This window comes from Xiphophorus maculatus, chromosome 4 (assembly GCF_002775205.1).
Source record: "Xiphophorus maculatus strain JP 163 A chromosome 4, X_maculatus-5.0-male, whole genome shotgun sequence".
Taxonomy (NCBI): domain Eukaryota; kingdom Metazoa; phylum Chordata; class Actinopteri; order Cyprinodontiformes; family Poeciliidae; genus Xiphophorus; species Xiphophorus maculatus.
The window spans coordinates 290867-297771 of NC_036446.1; positions in this window are offsets into that span (position 1 = coordinate 290867).

Genomic DNA, 6905 nt, shown 5'->3' on the forward strand with positions numbered 1-6905 from the left:
AAGAGAGGAGCAGAGGTCAGCTTGACCTCCAGCAGCCAAAGGTCAAGTAACCTAAAGCCTTACAGAAGTCCAGCCTGGACGGAGCCAATCATGGACTAGACCTCAGTGTCGCAGAGGTTCTGGTGGATCTCTAAGGGGAGAACCGGTCCGTCTGGTCTAGAGAAGTTGCCATTTTACTCAGACGGACCGATCGGACTGCGTCTCCCAGCATTCATTGTGCCCTCAGAGCTGCATCACCACCCAGCGAATGCTGCAGATGGAGATCAGGGAGACTTTGGAGCGGAACCTCGATGGAGACGCTGGCCCTGCTGGACGGTTAGAACCTGAGCTTCTCCCAGACTCGCCCGAGTGTCGGCACGGCAGCGGTACCGTCCAATAGAAGAGGTCCGGTGCTGTTCTGTTGGACCTGAACATGGCTGGAATCCCCTCAGTCAGACCGAGCCGTGGCTGAGATCATTTCATACCATGTCATTTCTGAAGAGTGGTTCTTATATTCTGTGTCAAAGTTCAGGCTCCAAAGCCAACCGGCGGGTTCTGATCTCTCTCCGTTTGCCTCATGCTGAGGTTTCCTGGTTCTGGAGCTTTGTTTCTGGTCTGCCTTCATCACCCTGTCTGCTCCTCTTCCTCCTTGCTCAGTGATGACGTCATTGTATCATTTGTTTTGCTGATTTCTCTTTTTTATTAATGAGTCAGTTAGTCTTGAAGTTATGTTTCAGTATGTTGATCTGAATCATGATTGCTCATTGATCAGCATTTAACCAGCTAGCTCATAGCATGCTAGCTGGTAGCATGCTAGCTGTTCTTTGCTGCTCCCGCTTCAGTGACCTGTGCTTGTTGTGGTCATGCGGACAGCTCCTGCTGTTGGCGCCGTTCGCTTCAGTCCTAATCTGCTTTTCATTTTGGCTGGTTTGACTCCATTCTACTGTTTTTTGATTCAACTCTGTTAATGAATTGTAGAGCCGAAACGATTCCTTGATTGATTTGAGTTACTTGATTATTAAAATTCTTCAAGGAAAACGTATCTGCCTGGAAGTCTCGTTAAATTATGTTTTATTATTTAGCGCGCCGCGTCATTATTTGCATTGCGCAGCGCTCTCACTTCCGTCTGAGTTGTTGTTGTTGAGGAAAGCTAAGTGTTAGCAGCATAACGAGGATTTCATGGACCGATGATCATGTCTGGGTTTGTGGGGCCCGGTAAGCAGTGGGTTAGAGTCGGCAGCTCTTCTCCTCCTGGAGCTGCTGGTTCAGAGCGAGAAGGAGGGGAGACTTATTTTACAAGCATATTTGTGAGTCTGCCTCTTTATTATTAAATTGAATATAATTTCAGATTCTTATATAACTTTTCTACAGATAAACTTTGAAAGTGAGCTGTTAATGTTACAGGTTAATTTTCTAAACTACACAAAAGTTATTGCTAGGAAAGCTCAAATATGAAAAATTGGACTGATGTTGATATGCGATAGTAACTCTGCTGTTATGTTAGATTTACCAATATTTTATTTTATCTGTTTTTTATCAGATTAATCGTAAAAATAATCGACAGAACTCTCAATTACTAAAATATTCATTAACAATAATAAATTGCTAACGATCATTAATAATTACACAAGGCAAACTTTGATTCATCAGTGAAATGTGACTGAATGTCTGGGAGGCAGATGAAGGCTCTCTGGACCGACCTCTGTCCTGCAGGTTCTACCAGCTGGTTCTGGAATCAGAACCGCCTGATGGGTCAAAGTTCACAGCAGGATGAAGTTCTGCCATGCAGAGAAAGAACTGTACGCCGTTCCTATCCGTCTCCTTCTCAACCTGCTGGGATCGGCTGCAGGCAGTAGAAGGAATGGAAATGATATAAAGGATAAAATACAGCTCCAATCTGGAATAATGTCTTTTCCTTCCAAACGTGTCCTCATTGGACCCGATACAGCCCGACTGCAGTGATCCTGCATCGACTTCAGGATTGGGAACGGAATGTCCTCGGCATCAAAACAGGTTTTTCTGTCTGTTTATTTATCTTTGACTTGAGAGAACCTTCACGGCTCAATGATTTGTTCCCGCTTGTTCATCTGACTCAGGTTTCAGTCAAACAAACAGACCTGAGTCAGAGAACAGCCCGGATCAGGGAAGGAGTCCTGCACCGTTTCCTTCAGGCCTGCTGCCGCCGTCGGCATCTGGTCGGCACAACGTCGCCCATCTTCCCCTGCCTGACTCGATCACCTGCCGCCTCCCAGAGCAGGTCTAACCTTTTCCCCTAATCCCAGCAGCGTTTCACACGCATCCCGTCCGGTCCTCACGTGTCCCAGATCAGCTTTAGCTCAGGAGAAAGCCCGGCCTGGGCGGGATGTGCAACAGATTACATGCAACCTGCCGACTCCCAGAGGAGAAGCCGACCCGGTCCCTGCTGTGGATCCAGCATGCTGTGGGCCTCCAGGTCTGAGGGAAGGAAACAGCTCTGCAGGATCAGAGTTTAACCCCGACCTTAAACGTGTCTTAATCCCCAAAGGAAAACAGGGTTTTCAACACAAAGAGCCGCTAACTTTTAGAATGAGCTCCACATTCTCCCCAAACTTCTCAGCTGGACCTCAAAATAAACTGGAAGTTTTTAGAAACAAGAGAAACATGGAAACAGAGTCTGAGCTTCATCCTTCACCTGATCATGAGAGGCTGCAGCTTCCGTGAATCCAGACGAAACCGGAGCAGAGTCCAGAGGACGCCATGGTCTCCTCAACATGATGAAGGGAGAGCAGCAGCTTCATGACTTGGGAAGATGTGATGAGAAGGAGCAGAGACAAGGAATAACTCCAGGATTACAAGATCGGAGATATTTGGGTCAAACCAAGGAGGGATTCTGCCTGGTGAAGATCTGCGGCGTCATGGAGGGAGATAGAAACTCAAGAAGCAAGCTGCAGACAGGATGTTCACCCAGATATAACTTTATTGAAACAGGAAGAGAAGTTTCCTTCTGGCCGAGGGACAGACTGCGCCGTTATCTGGGCTGGTTACTTCCTGCTGGTGTTTCAAGTTTTACTGGTTTGAACTGGAGGCTTAAATATCAGCAGCTGTCATGGAAAACGTCCAGTTCAGACCAGAACCCGGATCACAGCCTGATCAGGTCAGACTCTGAAGCTGACAGGAAGGACGCTGGGACCACAAACAGGAAGTAGCAGATGACCAGACTGAGGCGGTTTCCAAGGAGATCCTCTTGAGAGACACGGACATCAACAAACATCCATCCTTATGGAGTTTGTGTGTTTACTGGGGATTGTTTCACCCGCAGAACCAGAGAGAGAGAATCACGCGTCGATGTAAAGACACACACTGCTGCGCTACACACACACTCCTGCATGGCGGGGATTTGAACCCAGGACCTTCTTGCTAGCAGCCGCGCCACGCTGCAGCTGTTAGGTTTCTGAACGCAGCTCAGATAGACGGCGGTGCGGCGCTGCTGAGGACAAACCGGATCTCCAGAAGGGAAACCAGGGAATGTAGAATAATCTGTGCTGGATTATTTTGGGATGTAGTGTTGAGGAAAGGATTTCTTATGCAGCTCATAAGAAATATCATTTTGATTTTTCTGAAGTTTTACTTTCCAACCTGAAAGGTTCCGCCTGATCTTCCTCCTCCTCTTCCTCAGCTGGTGGTTTTTTGTTTCCAGGTCAAACTGATTCATCCAGTTTGGTTCTGCTGCTGGAAAACAGCTCAACACAGAAACACCAGGAGCGCCGGTCAGAACGGGACAGCCTGTTTCATCTTCATCGTCATCATCATCATCATCATCACACAGAGCCACTCAGCACAGCTTGATCTACACGTCATCAGCCTGACTCCTCTTGGCTTTCAAGGACAATCAGAACTTCAGATTCAAAAACATCTTAACCCTCAAAAATATAAAAATTAAAAACCTTTACACATGACTTGCAATTAACTAATTCCATAGATTTTAACGTTAAAGTTTTGCAATTACTTTTATTTTTCACATACTAAAGTCTCAAGGTGGAACCTTTGTTTTCACGTGTTTCCGGTAGGACTGTAAATCTGATGCACAGCTACATCACTAACGGTAGCAATGGAAGCTTCACTATTGTTGTGTTCAAGTTGAGCTAAAAGCAGTTAGCCTATCAGTGAAGCTATGCTAGCCTAAAATAGTGTCTCAATGCTAACATGTAGCAGCTAATGCTAACAATAGCATCCACATTTCAAAAGAAGTTGAATCAAAGAAACTCTGGAAAGATGAACTTTGTTCCAATCTGACGGAGAAGCTGAAGATTAAAAACTATAAATATCTGGCGGATATTTATTCCATAATTTAGCAGCTAAAAGATTTTTTAATTAAAAATGTTGCTGATTTTGTCAATATAGGTTTTGATTAATTGTGATTAATTTAAAGACCCTGAAATTAATTTGAATAACATTTTTAATCAAGTTTTTACATTTAAAAAAATCAACATATTTTATTCTCCAATTGAAGACAAGAGATGAATAAAAATGTAGGATCCTGACGAGACTCCAGAGATCATCGGTCAAGTTCCAGGTTAGCAGATGCGCGTGCAGCAGACCGGCTTCTGGACGTGACTGAGCTCAGCAAACACATCCTGTTAGGTTGGACCTGTTCCTGTGTTCAGACAGTCGGCGGTTCTGGGAGCCGCCCTGAAGGTCAGCAGGAAGTGGAAGGGTTAATCTGGCCAACAGACATGGAGCATCAGTCTGTCACGGACAGAAGCCCAGGCCTGTCCTGAAATGACATAATGGGGGAGGGCCGGGGCCCGGGGCCCGCCTCCCCTCGGGGCCCCTCTCAGATCAACGCTCTCTCTGCGGTGAGAATCGGGTCGTGTCCTCTGTGAAATCTGGAAGCATGTCCACCAAAACAAACAGCCGGCGGCGCCACATTCTGTGCCTGGAACCGGCTGCGCTCGGGTCCTGATCCGCACCAGGACACAGAGGAACATCGTGACCTAATGCAGCTTCTGATCTAATTACTGTCCAGGAAACATTTCACAGCCTCAGAGGTCAAAGGTCAGCCTGATGAAAGGCAGTCGTTCTGCCTGCTGATGGAGAATGTCCAACTGTTTGGGTTCTGCCGGACTCGCATGCTGACATCAGAACCCTCGGCACCGGTCCGTCTTCCAGGTCTATCCAGCTGATCTCCTACCCAGAATGCACTGCTGCTCCTCTGGATCAGCCGATCTCCCTGAGCTCCAGGCATAGACAGACGGAGCGGGTCGGCCCGTTGCTGCGATACCTCACAGCGTCCGCCATGTTGAATTTTCCGGTAAACTAACACAAGTAACTGGACCGAACTTCATAAAGTGCTGTTCTACAAAGTATTTTAAGTTAATTCCTGTCAACGACACATTTTCTCTCACACACTGATATATTTGGTAATCAGAGAAATGACTAAAATCAGAGTTTCTAACTTTTGATAGGATTATTTATTTTGTTTTGGGGGATTTCTGAATAAAGAGCACAATGTTTTAATTTGATAGAAATGATTCTGATCATTTTTATATTGACATTGATAAACAGACACACTTTTACAGTGTTTTATTAAAGAACATATTTACATGATTCCACAATTTAATGTACATTAAAGCATTTAATGTTTCAAGATATGAAGAAATGTTATTTTTTTGACATTTTATTGTAAAGACAATAAACTTTGATAAATCAGTCATTCTCAAACGTTAGCTAATTTTTTTTTTTTACCATATTTCCAGAAAAAAAATATTTATTACAGTTTGATATGTAAACTCAGCTACAGACCTCAAAGACAGAGTGAAATTTCTTTTAAGAGTAAATTATTTTTATTTCATTACATAAACTGTGTTAATACACTAATGCTACAGACTGAAATATTTCTCTTAAAAATACAGAAAAATTAAAGAAAAGTGCAATAAATCACAAATTTATTTATATTGGGAACAACAGTGGTGGAGAAAGTAAAAGTACAAATACACAGACAAAAATGTACTCTAGTAAATGTACTCTAGTAAATGTACTCTAGTAAATGTACTCTAGTAAATGTACGCTAGGCGACGGGTAACAGACGCACGGAATCAGTAAGTCACGTTATTGCTTGGATTTTACAATGCCATGTTCAGTCCCTGAACTTCACATTATAACGGGAAAAAAGTGCAACGCAAGTTGCTGGAGATTGCAACCCGCCGATTACAGGGCGAACTCCTCCACCACCACCCAGCAAATACCAGTAGGAACCCAAACGACGGCAAAGTTTGGGTTTGCCGTCTTGTTAGACTCGCGAGTAAAAACGAGGCGCCTGCAGTCACACTAACTAAAATGTCTGGAGGACCTGAGTGAAGTTGCCCCCCACCTTCTTCAAATCAGACAAAATTGGTGTCAAACATTTGTGCTGCTTTGGCTTTGAAGATATTCATGAAATGTTAAAGGTCAAAAGGTCAGCTAGCCCCCCCACGTTCTTCAAATCAAACAAAATGGGTGTCAATTCACTCGACTATGTTTGTGCTGGTTTGTGTTTCTAGAGGTCATCAAAGGTCAGAACAGCTCAAACGTTTGACACCAATTTTGTCTGATTTGAAGAAGGTCTAGGCCAGGGGTCACCAACCTTTTTGAGACTGGGAGCTACTTCACGGGTACAGAGTAACACGAAGGGCTACTTGTTTGATACGGACATACATTTTCTTGGCTCAGCCATTATAATAAGAGTATATGGTATATGATTGCATGCTGCCTGATCATATTAATGTTAGGTACTACTGACAATAGTTAGCAGTAATAATTTACCATGCAGCTATGGTTAATTGCTATTATGTGATCAGAAATTCTTAGTTCAGAGTTTTCAGTTTGATTCCCTTTTGGAGCTTTTCTGTGTGATTCTAAATTGCCCACAAGTGACTGAAGAGTCTGGATTGGTGCAGCTGAACAGATTT